Here is a 26,188-nt window from a genome sequence, read left to right on the forward strand (position 1 = left end):
GAACCCTCACTGGTAGTGTATATCACTCTAATCTCTCAAGTGTCTAGGGTTAATCACTCTACTCTTCTCTAGTCATGCTTTCTAAACTTTGTTCTTCATCTAACCAATCAACAAAAATTTAGTATACCAATGCAAACATCATGAGGTCTTTTCAAGGTTGTAATGGGGCTAAGGTAAGGGTGAGGATATATGTATGGCCAAGTGAGCTATAATATGAATCTTTGACTAACCTAAGCTTTCGCCTAACATACACACACTCTATGTAACTCTAAAATCATGCCTAGCTACCCATAATTTCCACTTTTGTATCACATACTCATGTACCAAATATTTCTTCAATTTTATCACATATGCATTGATCTTTTATTAACTTAACATTGGGATAATTTTTGTCCCCTTATTTATTTATTTATTTATTTGAATATTTTTTTATTTTTTTTCTTTTTTTTTTTTTGAAAAAGATATAAAAGTAGACATAACATATCAATGCACATGGATTTTTTTAATTTTTTCTTGGTCTCACATGAGTAAGTACCCAAATTTCTAATATTTTGTCATTCAAACACTGTACACTTTCATTAACCCAAGTTCCCATAGTTCCCCACACTTAATTAATACACAATCTCTATCTTAAGCTAACCAAAGATTCACTTGGGGTAATTAATTATTTTTTCTGCTTAAGGCTAGTGATGTGGTAAAATATACAACAAATGGGGATTAAAAGGCTCAAGGTGGCAAATAAAGGTGATTGAAAGGGTGGGCTATTTAGGATAAGTGAGCTAATAACAAATGATGGCCTCAATCATATGCAAGCATGTAAATACACTAAACAATGGATATATAAAATGAAACAAAATATATATTACAATCATAGAGAAGAGAACACACAAGAATAAAATATTATGGTTAAATAATGTAACCATGTTATTAAGCTCAAATCTCACCGGTTTGTGTGTTCTTAGCTATAATTCATGTTCCAATTTATAGTCTTCAAACAAGTTTAACACAAATTTTTCAATTTAAATTAGTGAATTGCTATAAAAAGTTTCTTGAAAAAGAATTCGTCACCTCAACTAAGTAGTGATAAAATATGCACAAAATCAAGCAACATGCAATCAAACATGCAAATGCAACAATAAATTAACAGGAAAAATTAAACATTGGTGTTGAAATAGGAAATAACTAACCCAGGGAAGTCGGTATCGATCTCCCCACACTTAAAGATTGCACCGTCCTCGGTGCATGCTAAGATGTGCAAGTGGACGGGCTGCTACAACTGATGCTTTTCTCCAAAGATTGTGCAGATGGACTTGTTCGTCGCCCCATGCAAAAGTTTTCCGTTTTTCTTCCTCGGTGGCCATCCTAAAAGAAGGGCAAAAAGAAGAAAATTAACCCAGAAATAAAGATAAGAAAATAAATAAAGTAGGGTAGGTTAATGCCAAATAATGAGGGTCTCAATTACATGGTAGCTACAACATGCAAGTGAAAAAATAGTAGAAGCAAATGGCATATCAATAGTGCAAAAATTACAACAATAGGGGAGAGGGTGTGGGTAATGCAAGATAGTATAAGTGTATATCAATGCAAATTGAATGCAAGTATCATAAAAGAAAAATTAAGTATGCACACAATTGAAATGCAATGAATGAAAGTATGCAAATAAATTAAGTAAAATATAATGGAAAATAATAGGGATGAGAGGTTGAAGAAATGAAGCAGAAGAAGAATGTAAGAAAAGAGGAGGGAAGAAGGGGAAAGGAGAGAAGAAAGAAGTAAGAATTTAAAAATAGGGCACGACGCGTACGCGTGCATCACGCGTACACGTGAAAACTGAGTTGGCCGTTCGACGCGTAAGCGTCGCCCACGCGTACGTGTGGGTGGTCTGGAAGCGAAATGACGCGCACACGTCAGGGATGCGTACGCGTGGAACGATTTTGTGCCTCTAGCACAGTGCTAACCCCAGACCAGCACAACTCTCTGTTCAACACGCTTTTACGCCAATTTTCAAGCCCACACGTACGTGTCACTAATGCTTACGCGTGGGTTAAACTTTTTGCAGGGGATGCCTACGCGTGGGATGGCTTGTGCGCTGCGTACCCCTCCCACGCGTCTCTCGTACAACTTTCTGTTCAGTTGCGCATACAAACGACGCGTGCGCGTTGTAGACGCTTGCGCGTCGATCCACCATTTTTTTATGCAGAATGCAAAATGCAGATGAATATGCAGAAATTATGAATGAACACTAATAAAAATAAAATAAAATAAAACTAAGAATAAAAATGAAAGATCATACCATGGTGGGTTGTCTCCCACCTAGCACTTTTAGTTATTGTCCTTAAGTTGGACATTTAGTGAGCTCCTTGTCGTGGTGGCTTGTGCTTGAACTCATTCTGAAACTTCCACCAACGCTTGGACTTCCAACAATCTCTATCAATTCCAGGTACATTCCCCAAGCTTTGATGGAGTTCTTCACAAGTCTTGAGCTCCCAAAATTGATCCTCTTGTATGCCCGGATCCCAAATCTTGTTTCTGCACCCGTCTTCTTGTTGATCATCATTTTTCCACTTGGGTGGTGAGCGATCAGAATTCTCACTGAGACATCCAAACAACTTCCTAGACCCATTCAATCGAGCTCTACACCAATCCTTGTACTTCAATTTGGAGCATGCAACCATACTGAACCTTGCATGACAACTCCTACCACTAACCATCTCCCTTTTACTCTTAAAGCCACAAATATTCCTAAGTTGACCATCCGTCTCAAGCAAACCATATTCAAGTGGCTTGAGAAAGCTAAGGGATATGAATTTTACCCACTTGAATATTTTGAAAGATCATGGTGACTTGGGGGGAGAGGCCTCCAGCAACTTTGGCAAGATGATTTCCAGCTCCATTCCCTTGAGCTCTACCTTGACAACTTCCACCTCTTTGCAGGCTTCTTTAATTTCAACCTCTTCCACTTGGAAGCTTTCTTCCAATTCAATCTCTTCTTCATTACTTACCAAAGGCATGGGAGGTTGTGCTTCTTCTTCTTTAATCTCCATCTCTTGATCAATGGGAGAGGATTCAATTGTAGATAAGGCTTCATCAATGCTTGAATCCATCTCTTGATCATCCTCTCCAAAGTCTTCAACCATGATATGCCTTGGAGGTGGTACACCCTCCTCAGCACCAATTTCAAGCTTCTTGGAGGGAGGTTTTATGGCTGGAGGTTCCCATGGAGGTTCCGCATCTCCTAAGTCTTCATCCACTTCCTCTTCTTCAATAATTTTGGCTTTCTTCGCTTGCTCTAATACAAAATCCAACTCCTCCATGATCACTTCTACCTCTTGACAACTTTCTTCAAGGGTCTCTCCTACCTCCACCTTTTGGCCTCCTCTAGCTTCTTTTGAAGTATGAATTCACGAAACCGATCTTTTCTCTCTTGTTCTGGCTCAGTAGCATCATTGGGATCATGTTGCTCTCAGATTGATGGATATGGGTGTCTTTGCATAGAGAGTGGTGGTGCACCAAAGCTTGAGGGTTGAATAGTGGAGGTAGAGGGTTGGTCCCTGCGGGATATAAGATTTTGGAGTTTAGAGGTGAGACCAATGAAAGTAGAGATAAAAGTGTTGTTATCCAATGGAGGTTAGGGTGGATAGGAGAGTTCATTTGTTGGGAGAGAAGGCTCATAATACGGAGGTGGTTCTTCTTGATAAGGATATGGAGATGGTGTATATTGAGGTGGTGGTTGTGGTGGATAAGGGTTAGGGTCATATGGTGGTGTTTGGTAGTAGGTGGCTTGTGAGTATGGTGGTTCAAATTTATGTTGAGGAGGGGGTTCATAGGCATATGGTGGGGCTTGATTGTCACGAAGAGGTCCACCATAACCGTTGTCTTGGTAAGCATCATAGAATGGTTATTGATAATACCTTGGAGGTGGTTGTTGTCAAGAGGGTTGATCAAATCCTTGTGGCTCCTCCCATCTTCGATTGTCCCATCTTTGATCCAAGCTTTCATTGTAATCTCCTCTTCCTGCAACTTGATTGTAACCAAACTCATAGCCAAAGGGGTGAGAATTCATAGTGGTCAGAGAAATAAAAGCTAATAAAAATTAATGAAAATAAACTCCTAAAACTAGAAACACGAACAAAGGACGAAAAAGCAAAATTATTTACAATAACCAATAATAAGGCACACGTTTGCAATTCCCCGGCAACGGCGCCAAAAATTGACGTGGGCAAAAATTAGTCGATTAAGAAATTATAGTAAGAACAGCATTGTAAGTACAGTTCTTAACCGACAAAAATCCACTTATCAATTTAGAAAGGGTTGTCATAATTTAAGAATAAAAATACTAGGAGTAGAAATCCCAGGTCATCTCCCAACGAGTTGACAAAAGAGTGTTATTTTATTAGTTAGGAATTTTCAAGAATTTTTAGAGTTGGAGAACGGAAAATTAAAATAATAATTAATTAAAGCAATAAAAATTAACGAGAGAATTTATATAATTAAAATAAAAACCTTGACTGGGAGAAGATTAATTGGAAGTTCTATCCTTGTTGGATTTTTTCAAGTGTAATATTAAGAGGTTGTTGTTCTACTTAGTCATCCCTTACCTGATAAGAGAAAGTCAAGTAACTAACTAACCAACTATAAATCTCAGGTCCTAATCCTCTCCCCAAGGAAGGATTAGAGTTAGAGACTAGAGAGTCAGTCAACAACTTCCAATCAAAATTAGCACTTGAGTGTTCCAACACAAGGGTTTCCTTTTAATCAACTCCCAAGTCAAGTTGGGAGTCTACCCCATTGACATGGATACAACGTTCACAAGCATATAAAGGGAATAAGAAGAAGACATGATAAATTAAATAAAATAATAACTGAAAATTAATTAAAGGTAAAAATGGTTCTTTGCATTAATAAATCCTAAAATGCAACATGCGTATCTGAACAGGGTTAATAAGTAATCAAAAGAGTAAAGGTATAAGAAAACAAACTAGAATAATAGCAACTTCAACGGAGGTAGTGACTCTTCTCAATATCCAAAGCAAAAGCATAAACTATAAAAACTATGAGTGTGTAGAAAACCTATAGGAAGAGTGATTTCTCTCTAAGATTTCCATCTCAAAACTAAAACTATGCGAATGAGAATGTGTGTTGAGTCTCTGCTCATCCCCTGTCTCTAGTCTGCATTTCTGGGCCGGAAATTGGGTCCAAACTCGGCCCAAAATTGCCCCCAGCGTTTTCTGTGATTTCTGCAGGTGGCGCATGTCACGCGTACGCGTCAGGCATGCGCACGTGTTGCCATGCGAACTCCAATTCACGTGCACGTGTGAGCCATGCGTGCGCGTCGCTCCTCGCTGGTTATCTCCTTTATTTCTTGTGCTCCTTCCATTTTTGAAAGCTTCTTTTCCATCCTTTAAGCCATTCTTGCCCTATAAAGCCTGAAAACACTTAACGCACAGATCACGGCATCGAATGGTATAAAGGGGGATCAAAAATATATAATTTAAAGGCTTAGGAAGCAAGTTTTCAATTATAAAACAAAATTGGGAAGGAATTGTAAAAGCATGCAATTTATATGAATAAGTGTGCAAAGACTTGATAAAAACCACTCAATTGAGCACAAGATAAACCATAAAATAGTGGTTTATCAATCTCCCCACACTTAAACATTAGCATGTTCTCATGCTAAGCTCAAGGAGATAAAAGGAATGAATAGAGAAAAGTAAGACTCATGAGATGCAACCTATGAATGTAACTATATGCTAAGATGTTTTTGTCTACTTGGTCAAAAGTAAATAAGCTCTTTAAGACAAACATAAATCAGATTCCACTAATTTAAATCAAACAGTAAAAGACAAGTAAACTTGCAAGAAGATAGCTCATGAAAGCAGGGAAAATAAAATCAAGCATTGAACCCTCACTGGTAGTGTATATGCACTCTAATCTCTCAAGTGTCTAGGGTTGATCACTCTACTCTTCTCTAGTCATGCTTTCTAGACTTTGTTCTTCATCTAATCAATCAACAAAAATTTAGTATACCGATGCAAACATCATGACGTCTTTTCAAGGTTGTAATGGGGCCAAGGTAAGGGTAAGGATATACGTATGGCCAAGTGAGCTAAAATATGAATCTTTGATCAACCTAAGCTTTCACCTAACATACACACACACTCTATGTAATTCCAAAATCATGCCTAGTTACCTATAGTTCCCACTTTTGTATCACATACTCATCATGTACCAAATTTTTCTTTAGTTTTATCACATATGCATTGATCTTTTATTAAACTTAGCATTGGGGTAATTTTTGTCCCCTTATTTATTTATTTATTTATTTGAATATTTTTTTTTTTGGAATCATAAAAGCAAACATAACATATCAATGCATAAGGATTTTTTTTTTTAATTTTTTTCTAGTCTCACATGAGTAGGTACCCAAATTCCCAATATGTTGTCAATGAAGCACTGTGCACTTTTATCTACCCAAGTTCCCACAGTTCCGCACACTTAATTGATACACAATCTCTAACTTAAGCTAACCAAAGATTCACTTGGGATAATTAATTGTTTTTTCACTTAAGGCTATTGATGTGGTAAAATATAGAACAAAAGGGGATTAAAAGGCTCAAAGTGGCAAACAAAGGTGATTAAAAGGGTAGGCTATTTGGGATAAGTGAGCTAATAATAATTGATGGCCTCATTCATATGCAAGCATGTAAATATACTAAACAATGGACATATAGAATGGAACAAAATATAGATTACAATCATAAAGAAGGAGATACACAAGAATAAAATATTATGATTAAATAATGTAACCATGTAATTAAGCTCAAATCTCACAAGTTGTGTGTTCTTAGCTATAATTCATGTTCCAAATTTCAATCTTCAAACAAGTTTAGCACAAAAGTTTTAATTTAAATTAGTGAAATAATATAAAAAGGGTCTTGAAAGGAAACTCATTACTTTAACCAAGCAAAACATACATGCAGACAATTATTATCATGCAATCTATCCTATCTAACAAAAGAAAAAGTCAAATGTTGGTGTTAAGAGAGAAAGGTTACCTCCGGAAGTCAAGGACTGACCTCCCCACACTTAAGGCTTGGCACGGTCCTCCGTGCCATCAGTAAGGAGCAAGAGAGGGCTGGAAGTGTCGCCTCCAGTGTCTAGTTCGCCTTGGCTTCCTATACCACTGGATGAAGGGGGGTCTGGGGTGTCCTTTGGTTCTGGAGGTGGGTGTGTACCAACTATGAGGCCCTTCAGGTAGTTGTATCGGCACTTGTTACGGTGCTCCATTTGCTCCATTCGCCGGTCTTGCCGCTCGAACCTTTGAAGGATATGTAGGAACATCTGATGGATGGATGGTGCTTGTGGTGTGGATGATGGTGGAGTGGAAGAAGGAGGAGTAGCCAAAGATGGGCCTGCAGGCTGGCTCGCAGAGGGAACTGGCGGCCTGATGTACTTCCCATTCGGGACATACTGGTCGGCTCTGGGGATCATGACCTTCGTATCTCCTGCCCGAGATGACACACTTGCTGCAGAGACTAAATCTGAAACCAAGGCGGGGAAGGGCAGGTTACCCGCAATCTGTACATGTCCCATGGCATCCCGGATGTGTCGGGGCAGGTTGAAGGGTTGCTCTGTCAGGATGAACCAGATGAGGACAGCCATGTCTGCTGTGAAGGTCGACTCGTGAGTGCTCGGAAAGACATAGTCGATTAAGAAATTATAATAAGAACAGCGTTGTAAGTACAGTTCTTAAGCGACGAAAATCTGCTTATCAATTTAGAAAGGGTTGTCACAATTTAAGAATAAAAATATTGGGAGTAGAAATCCCAGGTTGTTTTCCAACGAGTTGACAAAAGAGTGCTATTTTATTAGTTAGGAATTTTCCGAGAATTTTTAGAGTTGGAGAACGGGAAATTAAAATAATAATTAATTAAAGCAATAGAAATTAACGAGAGAATTTATATAGCTAAAATAAAAGCCTTGACCGGGAGAAGATTAATTAGAAGTTCTATCCTTGTTGGATTTTCCCAAGTGTAATATTAAGAGGTTGTTGTTCTACTTAGTCATCCCTTACCTGATAAGGGAAAGTCAAGTAACTAACTAACCAACTATAAATCTCAGGCCCTAATCCTCTCCCCAAGGAAGGCATAGAGTTAGAGACTAGAGAGCCAGTCAACAACTTCCAATCAAAATTAGCACTTGAGTGTTCTAACTCAAGGGTTTCCTTTTAATCAACTCCCAAGTTAAGTTGGGAGTCTACTCCATTGACATGGATACAACGTTCACAAGCATATAAAGAGAATAAGAAGAAGACATGATAAATTAAATAAAATAATAACTAAAAATTAATTAAAGGTAAAAATAGTTCTTTGCATTAATAAATCCCAAAATGCAACATACGTATCTGAAAAGGGTTAATAAGTAATCAAAAGAGTAAAGGAATAAGAAAACAAACTAGAATAATAGCAACTTCAACGGAGGTAGTGACTCTTCTCAATATCCAAAGTAAAAGCATAAACTATAAAAACTATGAGTGTGTAGAAGACCTAGAGGAAGAGTGATTTCTCTCTAAGATTCCAATCTCAAAACTAAAACTATGCCAATGAGAATGTGTGTTGAGTCTCTGCTCGTCCCCTGGCCCTAGTCTGTGTTTCTGGGCCAGAAACTGGGTCCAAACTCGGCCCAAAATTTCCCCCAGCATTTTTTGCGATTTCTACAGGTAGCGCACATCACGTGTACGCGTCAACCACGTGTACGCATCGCTAGTCAACTTCGCATGTCATGCGTACGCATCAGGCATGCGCACGCGTCGCTCCTCGCTGGTTATCTCCTTTATTTTTTGTGCTCCTTCCATTTTTGCAAGTTTTCTTTCCATTCTTTAAGCCATTCCTGTCCTATAAAGCCTAAAAACACTTAACGCACAGATCACGGCATCGAATGGTATAAAGGGAGATCAAAAAAATATATAATTTAAGGGCTTAGGAAGCAAGCTTTCAATCATAAAACAAAATTAGAAAGGAATTGTAAAATCATCCAATTTATATGAATAAGTGTGCAAAGACTTGATAAAAACCACTCAATTGAGCACAAGACAAACCATAAAATAGTGGTTTATCAATCTTCCCACACTTAAACATTAGCATGTCCTCATGCTAAGCTCAAGGAGATAAAAGGAATGAATGGGGAAAAGTAAGACTCATGAGGTGCAACCTATGAATGCAACTATATGCTAAGATATTTCTGTCTACTTGGTCAAAAGTAAATAAGCTCTTTAAGACAAACATAAATCAGATTCCACTAATTTATATCACACAGTAAAAGACAAGTAAACTTGCAAGAAGATAGCTCATGAAAGCGGGGAACATAAAATCAAGCATTGAACCCTCACTGGTAGTGTATATGCACTCTAATCGCTCAAGTGTCTAGGGTTGATCACTCTACTCTTCTCTAGTCATGCTTTCTAGACTTTGTTCTTCATCTAACCAATCAACAAAAATTTAGTATACCGATACAAACACCATGAGGTCTTTTCAAGGTTGTAATGAGGCCAAGGTAAGGGTGAGGATATATGTATGGCCAAGTGAGATAAAATATGAATCTTTGATCAACCTAAGCTTTCACCTAACTTACACACACTCTCTATGTAATTCCAAAATTATGCCTAGTTACCCGTAATTCCCACTTTTGTGTCACATACTCATGTACCAAATTTTTCTTTAGTTTTATCACATATGCATTGATCTTTTATTAAACTTAGCATTGGGGTAATTTTTGTCCCCTTATTTATTTATTTATTTATTTATTTGAATATATATATATATATATATATATATATATATATATATATATATATATATATTTGGGAATCATAAAAGCAAACATAACATATCAATGCACAAGAATTTTTTTTTTTAATTTTTTCTAGTCTCACATGAGTAGGTACCCAAATTCCTAATATGTTGTCAATGAAGCACTGTGCACTTTTATCTACCTATTTCCCACAGTTTCCCACACTTAATTGATACACAATCTTTAACTTAAGCTAACCAAAGATTCACTTGGGGTAATTAATTGTTTTTCCGCTTAAGGCTATTGATATGGTAAAATATAGAACAAAACGGGATTAAAAGGCTCAAAGTGGCAAACAAAGGTGATTGAAAGGGTAGGCTATTTGGGATAAGTGAGCTAATAATAATTGATGGCCTCAATCATATGCAAGCATGTAAATATACTAAACAATGAACATATAGAATGGAACAAAATATAGATTACAATCATAAAGAAGGAGACACACAAGGTTGTGTGTTCTTAGCTATAATTCATGTTCCAAATTACAATCTTCAAACAAGTTTAGCACAAATGTTTTAATTTAAATTAGTGAAATACTGTAAAAAGGGTCTTGAAAGGAAACTCATTACTTTAACCAAGCAAAACATACATGCAGACAATTATTATCATGTAATCTATCCTATCTAACAAAAAAAAAGTCAAATGTTAGTGTTAAGAGAGAAAGGTTACTTCCGGAAGTCAAGGACTGACCTCCACATACTTAAGACTTGGCACGGTCCTCCGTGCCATCAGTAAGGAGCAAGGGAGGGCTAGAAGTGTCGACTCCAGTGTCTGGTTCGCCTTGGCTCTCTTTACCACTGGATGAAGGGGAGTCTGTGGTATCCTTTGGTTCTGGAGGTGGGTGTGTACCAACTATGAGGTCCTTCAGGTAGTTGTATCGGCGCTTGTTACGGCGCTCTATTTGCTCCATTCACCGGTCTTGCCAGTCGAACCTCTGAAGGATCTGTAGGAACATCTGATGGATGGATGGTGCTTGTGGTGTGGATGGTGGTGGAGTGGAAGAATGAGGGGTAGCCAAAGATGGGCCTGCAAACCGGCTCCTAGAGGGAACTGGTGGCATGGTGTACTTCCCATTCGGGACATACTCGTCGGCTCTGGAGATCATGACCTTCGTGTCTCCTGCCCGAGATGACACACCTGCTGCAGAGACTAAATCTGAAACCAAGGCGGGAAAAGGCAGGTTATCCGCAATCTGTACATGTCCCATGGCATCCCTGATGTGTCGGGATAGGTTGAGAGGTTACTCTGTCAGGATGCACCAGATGAGGACAGCCATGTCTGCTATGAAGGTCGACAAGTGAGTGCTCGAAAAGACATAGTGGGACATAATTTGTGCCCACACGCGAGCCTCCAGGGTGAGTGATTGGGCTGAAATGCTCTTGGATTTTGAACGATGCTGCCCATAGATCCAAGTGCTGCCAGGTTTGGCTATAACTCCAAGTACGCTATTGACGTTGGGATTTTTGCCAGTAAAGAATTTTATAAAAATAGTCGCATTGTAGATATAGTCTCCAAACCAACAAAAATCCCTTCGTACAAACGTTTTGGTTGTCACAAGTAACAAACCCCTTTAAAATTGATAACCGAGTATTTAAACCTCGGGTCGTCTTCTCAAGGAATTACAGGGAGGTATGTTCTTATTATTGGTTATGAGTTTGTAAATTGGGGTTTTGGAAGTAAGGAGGGAATATGTTATATGACAAGTAAAATAAAATAATAATAATAAAATCTCTTGGCAAGGTATAAAAATTGGAATCCCTATCCTAGTTATCCTTATCAAGTGTGAAGAGAATTGGGTTTTAATCCCACTTGGTCAGCCTTTATTAAACAAAGGAAGGTTAAGTGAACTGATTAGCTTGATTCTCAAGTCCTAGTCAACTCCTGTGGAGAGACTAGTGTTAGAGCAATCCTAGCTCAAGCAGAATCTGCCAATTTCAATCACTTGCCGAGTTTGATAACTCAAGTACTACTAATCACTTGACCAAAGCCAAAAGGGAGAAAAATATCTAAATTAAATTAAAAGCATCAATATAAATAAAGCAAAGCAATCTTAAATCTGAAAATACCTCGAATTGCATTAACAAAAGAAATTAAATCTGGCATAGATGTTCATAAATTAAATTGAGAAAATAAATAAAAAGAACATTGAACCTGGGATCGAGAGTCACTCCTAAAACTAAGAGAAATCCTAATCCTAATCCTAAGAGAGAGGAGAGAACCTCTCTCTCTGAAAACTACATCTAAATCCTAAAATTGTGAATATCATAAGCTTGTTCTTGAATGGATGCAATCCCTCTACTTTATAGCCTCTAATCTATGTTTTCTGGGCCGAGAACTGGGTCAGAAACAGCACAGAATTCGCTAGTTGCGAATTCAAACACGCTGATTTTTCGTCACTGCGATGCGGCCGCATGGAGCACGCGGTCGCATCGCCTAGCGTCAAGGCAACTATGGCATACTATATATCAAATCGAAGCCCCGGACGTTAGCTTTCCAACGCAACTAGAACCGCATCATTTGGACCTCTGTGGCTAAAGTTATAGCCGTTTGAGTGCGAAGAGGTCAGGCTGGACAGCTTAGCAGTTTCTCCAACTTCTTGTATTCCTTCCACTTTTGCATGCTTCCTTTCTATCCTCCAAGCCATTCCTGCCCTATAATCTCTAAAAGCACTTAACACACATATCAAGGCATTGAATGGTGATAAGGGAAAATTAATTTTTGGTAATTAAAAGGCTCGGGAAGCAAGTTTCCAATTATAGAATAAAATTAGGAAGGAAATATAAAACCATGCAAATATTATGAATAAGTGGGTAAAGAGTTGATAAAATCCACTCAATTGAGCACAAGATAAACCATAAAATAGTGGTTCATCAGCTATCCCAGTCGAACTAATACATCTGGTACTTATGTGAGGATTCTTGGTATGCATCCCATCCCTCTGGACTAGGTGGAAGGTCCAGTGCTCTCTGGATGGCACTCTCAGAGACAGGGACCCGCTGCTAACGGACGAAGACAGTCTGCAGAGTAAGCGAGTAGAAGTTTGAGTAGGATTTAACTACCCATGATAAGTTGGCCTCTCACGGCTGTCTCCTCAAAAATCTCCACTGTCTCCTCTCTATTCGGGGCTCCACAAAATCAACAAAGTGTGTTGGGACAATGAGTAGATGCTCATTGTTGTAGTTCCTCTCAGCTAGGATGGGGAACATTTGTTTGCAATAATGGTTAGCAAATTGTGTGGAGCCCCGAACGGGAGAGGCTTTCTCTGATTCATCAACTTTAATGATCCTCTTCACCCGCTTTGTTGGCGGCTTGACACTGGTAGATGGAAGTGCCTTTGCCAGTGTTCTCTTGGTTCCTCTCCTAGCCGGTGGCTTGTCAGTGGCCTTCTCTTTTCCTTTCTTGGTACGCATGCCTAAGGAAAAAGAAAAAAGAGGAGTGTAAAATATAGATAACCAAAATCGGAAGGGAGAAAATTCCAAGTGATAATGAATGCCAAAGGAAAGATGTTAGCTCAAATACATGGTAGCTACAACATGTAGGTAAGACATCAAGTAAGAGCAATAAGGCAATTCATAATTAAATAGATGCAAGAGGTGAAAGCATGCAAGAAGTAGGCATGAGAAGCATAACTCAAGCATCAAAAATTAAATGTGCCAATATAGAGAGTATTTGTATGATGACAATTGTGAATGATAATCCCAAATATATGTGGAGTGCAAAGGTTGTGAAAAAGAGGCATTCAAGTAAAAGAGTAAAACAAAATAGAGTTCAAGATGCCATAAGGGCTTTTTCACAAACACTTGGTGAGCAAGATAGAATAAGAATGAAAATAATATAATCCAAATGGATATGAGAGCCAAATTAAAGTATCCATTGACAAATCACTCCAGATAATAACCACAAGCTTCAAGATAATAAGGTAATACCCAAATAAAACTCCAATACCAACATAAGAATGCATGAAAAAGAAAAGGAAAAGAAACCATAAATAAGTAAGCGAAAAGAAAGATAGAGAAGAAAGAAACATAAATAAATGCAATAATGAAAGAGTAGATGGGAGGAAGAAAAGAACCTTGATGAAGAAGATGAAGAAGAAAAGAAGAAAGTAGTAGAAAGTAAGAAAGAATAAGGAAGAAGAAAGAAAGAAGGAAGAAATAATTAGGATTGAAAAGAATTAGGATTGATGGAGAGGAGATTTGAAATCAGGCGCTGAGGTGATTTAGTTGTGCATCGCATGCGACGCGTATCACGCATACGCATGGATCGCGCTAGTTTTAAGTGACACGTACGTGTCAGGGACGCGTACGCGTGACATTGGTTGTGCGAATGGTGCGAAGGCAACCCCGCACGCACACAACTCTCTGTTCAGATATCCACGAGAGGGAAAATTGCATATGACGCGTGCGCGTCAGGGATGCGCACGCGTGGTTGGCCAAGATGGGAAAACGACGCGTACGCGTCAGGGACGCGTACACGTGATGGGGGTTATGCTCCCAGCACAGTTCCAGCCCCACACCATCATAACTCTCTGGCCAAACACCCATTTACGCCGATTTTGCAGGGTCACGCGTACGTGTGATGGCCCAAAATTGCAAGCGACGCGTACGCGTGAAGTACGCGTACACGTGGTCTTGCTTGTGCCTAAGGCATGCTTCCAGCCCTGCTCCCACGCAACTCTCTGGTCAATTCTTCCTTGTTTCGCATACACATATGACGTGTATGCGTCAGCGACGCTTGCGCGTCGTGTGCTTGCTTTTTTTTTTTTTAGGAATGCAAAATGCAGCATGCAGATGAATATGCAAAAATCATGAATGAACTCTATGGAAAAACAAAAGTAAATAAAACTAAGAATGAAAAGGAACGATCATACCATGGTGGGTTGTCTCCCACCTAGCACTTTGCTTTTACGTCCTTAAGTTGGACGGTTTACCAGCTCAATCTGCTTCTGATGGTGGATCTTCCAAGAGGAAGATCTCTAGCTCTTTGTTGTTCTTCATCTTCTCAACATGGTACAGCTTTAAGTGATGTCCATTGACCTTGATGAATTTGGAGCTTGAGGGATGACTCAGGTGGAAGACTCCGTATGGCTCTGCCTTCTCTACTCTATAGGGTCCTTCCCACCTTAACCTCAGCTTGCCAGGCATGAGCTTCAGTCTTGAGTTGTAAAGGAAAACTAGCTACCCAGGTTTGAACTTTCTTCTCTTGATATGCTTGTCATGCACAGCCTTCACCTTCTCTTTATATAGTCTAGAGTTGTCATATGCTTTTAGTCGAAAGGTCTCCAGTTCTGCTAGTTGCAGCTTCCTTTCAGCACTGGCCTTCTCAAATCCCATGTTGCATTCCCTTACAGCCCAGAAAGCCTTGTGTTCCACCTCCAATGGGAGGTGACAAGCCTTTCCGTATACTAGGCGGAATGGACTCTTTCCTATGGGTGTCTTGTATGCTGTTCGATAAGCCCAAAGCGCGTCTACAAGTCTAGTGCTCCAGTCGTTCCTATGAGGCTTGACTATCTTCGCCAGAATGTACTTTATCTCTCTGTTAGACACCTCTGCTTGCCCATTAGTCTGGGGATGATAAGCTATGGCTACCTTGTGGATGATGCCATGTTTCTTTAGTAGGCCTGTTAATCTCTTGTTACAAAAGTGAGTGCCTTGATCACTTACGATTGCTCGTGGTGATCCAAAGCGACAGATAATATGATTTCTAACAAAAGAGACAATAGTGTTAGCATCATCAGTACGGGCAGGAATCGCTTCCATCCATTTAGAAACATAATCTACAGCTAACAGTATATATAAAAAAACCACTAAAGTTTCGGAATGGACCCATGAAGTCAATGCCCCAAACATAAAAAAATTTCACAAAATAGCATAAGCTGTTGGGGAATCTCATCCCTCTTGGATATATTTCCAAACCTTTGGCATGGAGAACAAGATTTACAGAATGCAGTGGCATCTTTAAAAAGAGTGGGCCACCAGAATCCACAGTCTAAAATTTTTCTAGCTGTTCTTTGAGGGCCAAAATGTCCACCATTCTCAGAAGAGTGGCAAGCCTCTAAAATGGACTGAAATTCTAATTGAGGCACACACCGTCTAATTACCTGGTCAGCACCATACCTCCATAAATATGGGTCATCCCATATATAATATTTGGACTCGCTTTTCAGCTTGTCCCTTTGGTGCTTAGTAAAATTGGGAGGGAAGGTATGACTAACTAGATAATTAGCTACAGGCGCATACTAAGGAACTACTTCAGATATTGCGTGCAAGCTATCTAATGAAAAAGCATCATTGATAGGAGTGGGGTCATCCTTAATGTGCTCAAGGCGACTCAAGTGGTTTGCCACTAAATTCTGGGAACCACTCCTATCCTTAATTTCTAAATCAAATTCTTGCAGTAGCAATATCCAACGTATTAACCACGGTGTGGACTCTTTTTTAGCTAATAAATATTTTAGAGCTGCATGGTCTGAGTACACTACCACCTTAGTACCAAGTAAGTAAGCTCGGAATTTATCCAGAGCAAAAACAATAGCCAGAAGCTCTTTTTCAGTGGTAGTATAATTAGACTGGGCAGCGTCTAAAGTCTTAGAAGCATAAGCAATTACGAAAGGATCCTTACCTTCACGCTGAGCCAGTGCCACTCCTACTGCATGGTTGGAGGCATCACACATAATCTCAAAAGGCTGGCTCCAGTTTGGTCCTCTCACAATCGGAGCTTGAGTTAAGGCGATCTTCAGCTTATCAAAGGCATTCATGCAATCCTCACTCAGCTCGAACTCAACGTCCTTCTGCAGTAGTCTGAATAAAGGTAATGCTACCTTACTGAAGTCCTTGATGAATCTCCGGTAGAAACCTGCATGACCAAGGAACGAACGGACTTCCCTCACGGATGAGGGGTAAGGCAAACTAGAAATCACATCTACCTTTGCTGGATCTACAGAAATACCATTATTAGAAACGTGTCCTAGTACAATACCTTGTTTTACCATAAAGTGACATTTTTTAAAATTTAATACAAGATTTGAACTAACACACCTGTCTAATATTCTAGCTAAACTATCCAATCAAAGGCTAAATGAATCACCATAAATGCTAAAATCATCCATGAAAACTTCCATACAGCTCTCAATAAGATCTGAGAAGATACTCATTATGCACCTTTGGAAAGTAGCCGGTGCATTACATAAGACAAAAGGCATCCTCTTGTATGCATACGTTCCAAAGGGACATGTAAAAGTAGTCTTCTCCTGATCTTCAAGAGCTATATGAATTTGAAAATAGCCTGTATAACCATCTAAAAAGTAGTAATGTGATTTACCTGACAGGCGATCAAGCATCTGATCAATAAATGGCAAGGGGTAATGATCCTTGCGAGTAGCTTGGTTGAGGCGCCTGTAATCAATGCAAACTCTCCATGAATTCTGCACTCTAGTTGCTATGAGCTCTCCATGCTTATTCTTCACTGTTGTGACTCCAGACTTCTTAGGCACCACTTGTACTGGGCTGACCCATTCATTGTCTGAGATGGGGTAGATAATATCAGCTTCAAGCAGCCTGGTCACTTCTCTCTTGACAACTTCTAAGATGGTGGGGTTCAGTCTTCTTTGGGGTTGACGGACAGGTCTTGCTCCCTTTTCTAAAAATATCCTATGCTCACAAACTTGAGGGCTGCTACCTACTATATCTGCCAAACTCCACCCAATTGCTTTCTTGTGTCTTCTCAGCATACTAAGCAGCTGCTCCTCCTGTTGGGAAGTGAGTTCCCTTGCAATGATAACTAGAAGCTTCTGATTATCCTCAAGGTAAGCATACTTGAGGTAGGGTGGAAGGGGCTTCAACTCTATTTTCTGCTCATGGCTAGGCACTGGATCATCTGGAGCTAGTGATGATGGCAAAGTATCCTCATTGTGTTCAGAGGGTTTCGCCACACTTGGACCATGCTCCATGTGTATCTCTTTTATTTCTTCTTGGTGAACTGCAGCTACAGTCTCATTAATGATGTCACACTAGAAGATGGAATGATCATCCAGAGGATGCTTTATAGCTTCATCCAAGTTGAAGCTCACTGCTCTGCCATCTATCTCAAAGGAGTAAGTTCCTGAGAAGGCATCCAATTTGAACTTTGAAGTCTTCAGGAATGGCCTTCCAAGCAGGATGGATGATGGTCTTCCTGAGTCATTAGGGGGCATCTCCAAAATATAGAAATCAATGGGAAATGTGAGCCCCTTAATGCTCACTAGCAACCACTGTGATTATGCTTTTATCTGCCAAAACAAAATGAGCTGCCGACCTTTTTAAGGGAGGGAGCCTCAAAGCATCATATACAAACAATGGCATAATGCTAACACACGCTCCTAAATCACACATACAGTCAGAAAATGTTACACCTCAATGGTACACGTAACCATACATGGCCCCGGATCCCCACATTTTTCTGGTATGGCACCCATTAAAGCAGATATTGAGCTACCTAAGGGAATGGTTTCTAAATCCTGTATTCTATCCTTATGCATGCATAAATCCTTTAAACATTTTTGCATATTTAGGTACCTGGTGAATGGCATCAAAAAGTGGAATGGTTACCTCAACCTTTTTGAAGATTTCTACCATCTTGGGGTCGAGCTCTATCTACTTTCTGGACTTCTTAGCAAGGCACGGAAAGGGGATAGGGATGGCGTCTCTTGCAGCCTCAGCTTCCTTTGGGGCACTATTCTCTGGTTGAGCTTCCTCTTCTTCAACCATGTCTTGTACTTCATCCTCTTCTTCAGCATCTTCTACCTCAACAACATCTTCAACTTGAATGTTCTCCTTTGAGCTTGGCTCCTCATGGTTCCTCTCTTGCAGTGTGATTCCTGACCTCAAAGTGATGGCATTGATGCCACCTTTGGGATTGGGTATAGGTTAAGAAGGAATTGTACTGAAGCTTGAAGGTTGATTGTTGGAGGCAATTAGTGAATCCATCCGGGAGACGAGAGCCTGTAAAGTAGTATTCAGTGTTCATAGTAGAGTTAAGTGTATTCTGAATGTCTTGCGTCATAGTGTGAAACATCGCATCATTAGAAGAAGAAGGGGGGTAAGTGATTTGAGCGGCCTGCTGTTGGTTGTTCTGAGGCGCTTGGGACTGCCTTTGGTGAGGTGCTCTGTAAGGCTGGTTCTGGTTCGGCTATTGATAGGGGGTTCTGCTGATACCGGTTTTGGTGATTGTTATTATTATTCTACCTCTGATTTCCTTGGTTGTCTTTGCCTCCTCTGTTATAATTGTCCCTTGATAAACCACTATTTTATGGTTTATATTGTGTTTAATTGTGTGGTTTTATCATGATCCTTACCCACTTATTCATTAAATTAGCATGAAATTATAATTCCTTCCTGAATTTATAACATGTTTGAAAACTGCTTCCTAGAGACTTTAATTATGTATTTTTTAATTTTCCTTTATTCCATTCGATGCCGTGATCTGTGTGTTGAGTGTTTCAGACTCTATAGGGCATGAATGAGTTGGAGATTGGAAAGGAAGCTAGCAAAAATGGAAGGAACACAAGAAATTGAGAAGATAACCAGCGAGAAGTGACGCGGTCGCATGACTCACGCAACCGCGCGAAGGAGAGCAAATCGCAGTGACGCGGCTGCATGGCTCACGCGGCCGCGCGGATTGGAAAAGCTCAAGTGACGCGGTAGCGTGGACGACGCGAACGCGTGGCAAGGAAAAGTGCGAATGACGCGTCCGCATGGATGACACGATCGCGTGACATGTGCGATCTGCATAATCCACAGGATTCGCTGAGGGCGATTTTGGACCTTATTTCGACCCAGTTTTCGGCTTGGAACAACAGACTAGAGCCAGAGAATATGCAGAAACAAACAACAACATTCATTCTACACAGTTTTCAGTTTTAGATCTAGTTTTACTCCCTTAGGTTTCTTTCTCTAGGTTTTAGAATTTTAATTTTCAATTGATCTTAGCATTGGAACATTGAAAAGAGTTATTTCCTCATCAAGACTTCGTCATTCTAGTTCGTTCTCTTAACTTGGTTTTATTCTTCCATGTTCTCTGCTTTGTTCAATTTTGTCATTTGAATACTTTTATGATTATTTAATACAAGGATTATTTCTTCCATTTTAATTTATTTTTCCATTCCAATAATCATGTCTTCTTTTAATTCCCTTTCATGTGTTATGGATTTATTATTTACAATGAGTGAGTAGTTCCCTCACTTGATGGGGAGTTGATTGAAAGGAACTCTTGAGTTGGAAGGATTGAAAGAAAAATTGTAATTGGGTTAACTATTAGATTGTTATCTAATCACTAACACCAATCCCTTTGAACTAAGTAGGTTGCAACTCGTGAACAGATCTAGCATTCCAACTTGTTTGATTTTCCTTTACCTAGTAAAGGATAACTAAACGGAACAACCATTAATTATAAATTAATCTTGAAATCATCCCATCAATAATAGAGATTCCAACTAATCAACTCCCAGTCAAGGCTTTTATTCATATTATTTAAATTTCCTCAATTTAATTTTCCCTCTACTTAACTCAACTTCTTGGAACATCTGATTAATAAAATAGCACACTTTTCTGCAACTCGTTGGGAGATGACCTGGGACTTAAACTTTCAGTAATTTTTAATTTAAACTCTCTGTGACATATTTCTAAATTGATAGGCAGATTTTCGGTGAGTTAAGAACTATACTTGCAACGTAACTATTTTAATAATTTTTAATTCACCAACTTCTGCCCCTCATCAATTTTTAGCGCCGTTGCCGGGGAGTTGCAATAGAGTGCTAAAGTTATTAATTAGAATTTATTTATTTGCATTTTATTTTATTTTTCTACTATGAGCTGCATGTTTCTTTCGTTAAATGATGCGTTCACTTCCTAATCCGTGCTTGCTAATATTCAATCCTGAAATTGAAAGGACTATTTCACGAATAAGGCGAGAACAGCATCGGTTAGTCCGCTCTGAGGGCGGATCTGAAAGTGAACTTGAGGAAGAAACCAGCCCCCGTTCTACTGATTCGGTTGTTTTACGTGCAGAAGACATGGCAGCTAGGAGAGTTACCATCAAGGAGGAAGGAGCCCCTAATTTTACAATGCAACCGTTTCAAGCGCATCATCCAGCGGTAGCTACAGATTTTGAAATAAAGACCGCACTGCTAAATTTGATGCCCAAGTTTCATGGCCTACCTGCTCAAGAGCCTATCAAGCACTTGAGAGATTTCCAGGCAGCTTGTTCTACTGTCAGGCGTGATGGTACTGATGAAACTTCAATTTTGCTGAAAGCTTTCCCGTTTTCTCTTGAGGAAAAAGCAAGAGAGTGGTACTACACTCAACCTCTAGAAAATGCATCCAACTGGGATACACTCAGAAAGGAGTTTTTGGAGAAATTCTTTCCATCTGAAGTTACTGATAAACTAAGGAAGGATATTTCCACAATTGTTCAGGATGACAATGAGACTCTCTTTGAATACTGGGAGCGCTTCAATAATCTTCTGGAAGCATGTCCCCACCACATGATTGACAAGATAGTGCTACTTAGCTATGTCACACAGGGAATGAGGCCCCAAGATAAGACCACATTGGAAAGTGCTAGCAATGGGTCTATGAAGAAGTACAAGACTACTAATGAGGCTTGGCAATTGATCAGTGATTTAGCTGAATCTACTAGGAACCACAGGCAAAAGCAAGGCCGTTCAAAAGCTGTTGCAGAAGTATCCTCTAACAGAGAGACTGCTGCTCTAGCTCAGAGTATATGCGAGATGACCAACTTGCTGAAGCAGATGCAATTGAATCAACAACAAGCTCAGCAAGCTCCTCCACCACAGCAAAACCAACAACTAGTCCCACAAAGAATTTACGGAATCTGTGCTTATTATAGCCATTACACTGATGAATGCTCACAGCTCCAACAAGAAGACAACATGGCGGCATCCACTCATAACTTCTATGACTGCCCCAACCAAGGGTACAATCAAAGTGGAAATAATAACCATGGATGGCAGGACAATTCTAACCAGAATTGGAGGGACAACAATAACAGAGGAGGCAGAGATAATCAGGGAAATCAGAGATGGAATAATAACAACAACAGGCAGCAGAATCAACCTTACAGAGCACCTCACGTGAGGCAAAACCAAAGACCACAAAACAATCAACAGCGGACCTCTCAATTTACTCATTCTTCTTTATCTCCTAATGAAGAGCTACTACAATCTTTTGAGCGAAGACAACAGACCATGGAAAATAACATCATGAATAGTATCAATGCCAGTCTGAATGGTCTCACCTATACTCTGCAAGCTCTTATGTCATAGATTGGATCAACACAAAATTCTAATAATCAACCTTCAAGCTCCACTGGAATCCCCTCTCAACCATTACCCAATCCAAAGGGAGGCATTAATGCCATCACCCTAAGGTCTGGAACCACACTGCAGGAGAGGAATCAGGAGGAACCAAACCCACCAGAACACACCTCAGCTGAAGAGGTAGTAGAAATAGAAGATGTTGAAGAGGAAGAGGACATACAGGACATAGCTGAAGAAGAAATAGCTCAACCATAGGAGGAAGCACCAAAAGGCGCGAACACCACAGAAAATACTACTCCCATTCCATTTCCACAACTTGTAAGGAAGCCCAGGAAGCAGCTGGAACCTGATCCCAAAATGGTAGAAATATTCAAAAAGGTTGAGGTAACTGTTCCTCTTTTTGATGTTATTCAGCAGGTACCTAAATATGCAAAGTTTCTAAAAGACTTATGTATCCATAAAGACAAAATTAATGAATTAGAAACTATTCCTTTAGGTAGTTCTATATCTGCTTTAATGGGAGGATTACCTGAAAAATGTAGTGATCTAGGTCCTTGTATAGTTAGTTGTACTATTGGTGGTGTAGTAATTTATGATTGCATGTGTGATTTAGGAGCATGTGTCAGTATAATGCCTTTGTCTATATATAATATTTTGAGGCTCCCTCCCTTAAAAAGGTCGGCAGCTCGTTTTGTGTTAGCAGATAAAAGCATTATTACAGTGGCTGGAGTTACTGAAGATGTTTTGGTGAACATTAAAGGGCTTACATTTTCCACTGATTTTTATATCTTGGAAATGCCCCATAATGATTCAGATAAGCCATCATCAATCCTACTTGGAAGACCATTCCTGAAGACATCAAAATTCAAATTGGATGCTTTTTCAGGAACATACTCCTTTGAAATAGATGGCCGCATAGTAATCTTCAATCTGAATGGAGTCATTGACAAGCCCCTAGAAGATCGCTCTATCTTCCAGTGTGATGTCATAGATGAAAGTGTAGCTGAAGTTCACAAGGAAGAGTTTGAAGAGAGGCACACTGAACAAGGTCCAAGTATGGGGACCCTCTTAACTGACAATGAGGGTACTTCGTCATTTTCACAAGCTCCAGATAATTCAGAGCCTGCCCATGATCAAAAGTTAGAATTGAAACCCCTCCCTCCACACCTCAAATATGCTTATCTTGAAGATGAGCAGAGGTTTCCAGTTATCATTGCAAGGGAACTTACTTCTCAACAGGAAGAGCAGTTACTTGATGTGCTGAGGAAGCATAGGAAGGCAATTGGGTGGAGCTTGGCAGACATAGTAGGCATCAACCCTCAAGTATGTGAGCACAGAATATTTTTAAAAGAGGGAGCAAGACCTGTCCGTCAACTCCAAAGAAGATTGAATCCCACCATCTTGGAAGTTGTCAAAAAGGAAGTGACCAGACTATTGGAAGCCGGTATCATATATCCCATTTCAGATAGTGAATGGGTAAGCCCAGTACAAGTGGTGCCCAAGAAGTCTGGAGTCACTACAGTGAAGAATGAGCATGGAGAGCTCATAACAACTAGAGTTCAGAATGCTTGGAGAGTCTGCATTGATTACAGGCGTCTCAACCAAGCTACCCGTAAGGATCACTACCCACTTCTATTCATTGATCAAATGCTGGATTGCCTGTCAGGTAAATCACTTTATTACTTTTTAGATGGTTACACAGGTTATTTCCATATTCATATAGCTTCTGAGGATCAGGAAAAGATTACTTTTACATGTCCTTTTGGGACTTATGCTTACAAGAGAATGCCCTTTGGCTTGTGCAATGCACCAGCTACTTTCCAAAGGTGCATGATGAGTCTTTTCTCTGATCTTATTGAGGACTGTATGGAAGTTTTTATGGACAATTTTAGCGTTTATGGTGATTCTTTTAGCCTTTGCTTAGATGGATTATCTAGAGTATTAGATAGATGTGTTAATACAAACCTTGTATTAAATTTCGAAAAATGTCACTTTATGGTAAAACAAGGAATTGTATTAGGACATGTGGTATCTAATAATGGCATTTCTATAGACCCAGCAAAGGTGAATGTTATTTCCAGTTTACCTTACCCCTCTTCTGTGAGGGAAGTCCGTTCTTTCCTTGGCCATGTAGGTTTTTACAGGAGATTTATTAAGGACTTTAGTAAGGTCGCACTTCCCTTATCCAGATTACTGCAGAAGGATATTGAGTTCGAGTTCAGTGAGGATTGCAAACAAGCATTTGATAACCTGAAGACTGCTCTGACTCAAGCTCCGATTGTGAGAGGACCAGACTGGAGCCAACCATTTGAAATCATGTGCGATGCTTCCAACCATGCAGTAGGAGCAGCGCTGGCCCAGCGTGAAGGTAAGGATCCTTTCGTTATTGCTTATGCGTCTAAGACTTTAGACACTGCCCAGTCCAACTATACTACTACTGAGAAAGAGCTTCTTGCTATTGTTTTTGCTCTGGATAAATTCCGAGCTTATTTACTTGGTACTAGAGTAGTAGTGTATTCGGACCATATAGCTTTAAAGTATCTATTAGCTAAAAAGGAATCCAAACCAAGACTCATACGTTGGATACTGCTGTTACAAGAATTTGATTTAGAAATAAAGGATAGGAGTGGTAATCAAAATTTAGTGGCAGACCACTTGAGTCGCCTTGAGCATATTAAGGATGATTCTACTCCTATAGATGATAATTTTCCTTTTGATAACCTGCAAGCAGTATCTGAGATAGTCCCTTGGTATGCACCTATTGCTAATTATTTGGTTAGCCGCACATTTCCTCCAAATTTTTCTAAGCATCAAAGAGACAAGCTGAAAAGCGAGTCTAAATATTATATATGGGATGACCCATATTTATGGAGATGTGGCGCTGATCAAGTAATTAGACGTTGTGTGCCTCAATCAGAATTTCAGTCCATTTTAGAGGCCTGTCACTCATCTGAGAGTGGAGGACATTTTGGCCGTCAAAGAACAGCTAGAAAGATCTTAGACTGTGGATTCTGGTAGCCTACTCTTTTTAGAGACGCTGCTGAGTTTTGTAAATCTTGTCTCCCATGCCAGAAATTTGGTAATATATCCAGGTGGGATGAGATGCCTCAACAAATTATGCTTTTCTGTGAAATTTTTTATGTTTGGGCATTGACTTCATGGGTCCATTTCCAAAATCTAATGGATATTTTTATATATTGTTAGCTGTGGATTATGTTTCCAAATGGGTGGAAGCAATTCCTACCCACACTGATGATGCTAACACTGTTGTTTCCTTTGTGAGAAACCATATTATATGTCGCTTCCGATCACCACGAGCAATCGTGAGCGATCAAGGCACCCATTTTTGTAACAGGAGACTAACAGGATTAATGAAGAAGCATGGGATAATTCATAAAGTTGCAACAGCTTACCATCCCCAAACTAATGGGCAAGCCGAGGTGTCAAATAGAGAAATTAAGCGTATCTTGCAAAAGATAGTAAAGCCTCATAGAAAAGAATGGAGCACCAGGCTACAAGATGCACTCTGGGCATATAGGACAGCATACAAGACACCCATTGGGAAGAGTCCTTTCCGCTTGGTTTATGGAAAAGCTTGTCATCTCCCAGTTGACGTAGAACACAGAGCTTTTTGGGCAGTTAAGGAGTGCAACATGGGAATTGAGAAAGCCGGAGCTGAAAGGAAGTTGCAACTACAGGAACTGGAGAGCCTTCGCCTAGAAGCTTATGAAAACTCCAGAATTTACAAGGAAAAGATGAAGGCTGTACATGATCAAAACATCAAGAAGAAAGAGTTCCAACCTGGGGATTTAGTCCTCCCTTACAAATCTCGACTAAGGCTCATGCCAGGCAAGTTGAGATCAAGATGGGAAGGTCCATACAGAGTAGAGAAGGCCGAACCGTACGAAGTTTATCACCTAAGCCATCCTTCAAGCTCTGAACTTATTAAGGTTAATGGACAACGCCTGAAGCTATACCATGGCGAGAAGATACAGAGAAACAAGGAGCTTGAGATCTTCCTCTTGG

At 39.7% G+C, this 26,188-nt stretch overlaps 1 non-coding gene across 1 annotated transcript; it reads right to left on the minus strand.

The window, feature by feature from the left end:
* Window positions 1-21,265: 21,265 nt before the first annotated feature.
* On the minus strand, window positions 21,266-21,373 carry LOC148567093 (small nucleolar RNA R71). The gene has a single exon (XR_015882633.1). It is a non-coding gene; the product is annotated as a small nucleolar RNA R71 (small nucleolar RNA).
* Between the last annotated feature and the right edge of the window lie 4,815 nt (window positions 21,374-26,188).

The sequence above is a fragment of the Arachis ipaensis genome, chromosome B4 (assembly GCF_059453495.1).
Source record: "Arachis ipaensis isolate K30076 ecotype BB chromosome B4, ASM5945349v1, whole genome shotgun sequence".
Taxonomy (NCBI): domain Eukaryota; kingdom Viridiplantae; phylum Streptophyta; class Magnoliopsida; order Fabales; family Fabaceae; genus Arachis; species Arachis ipaensis.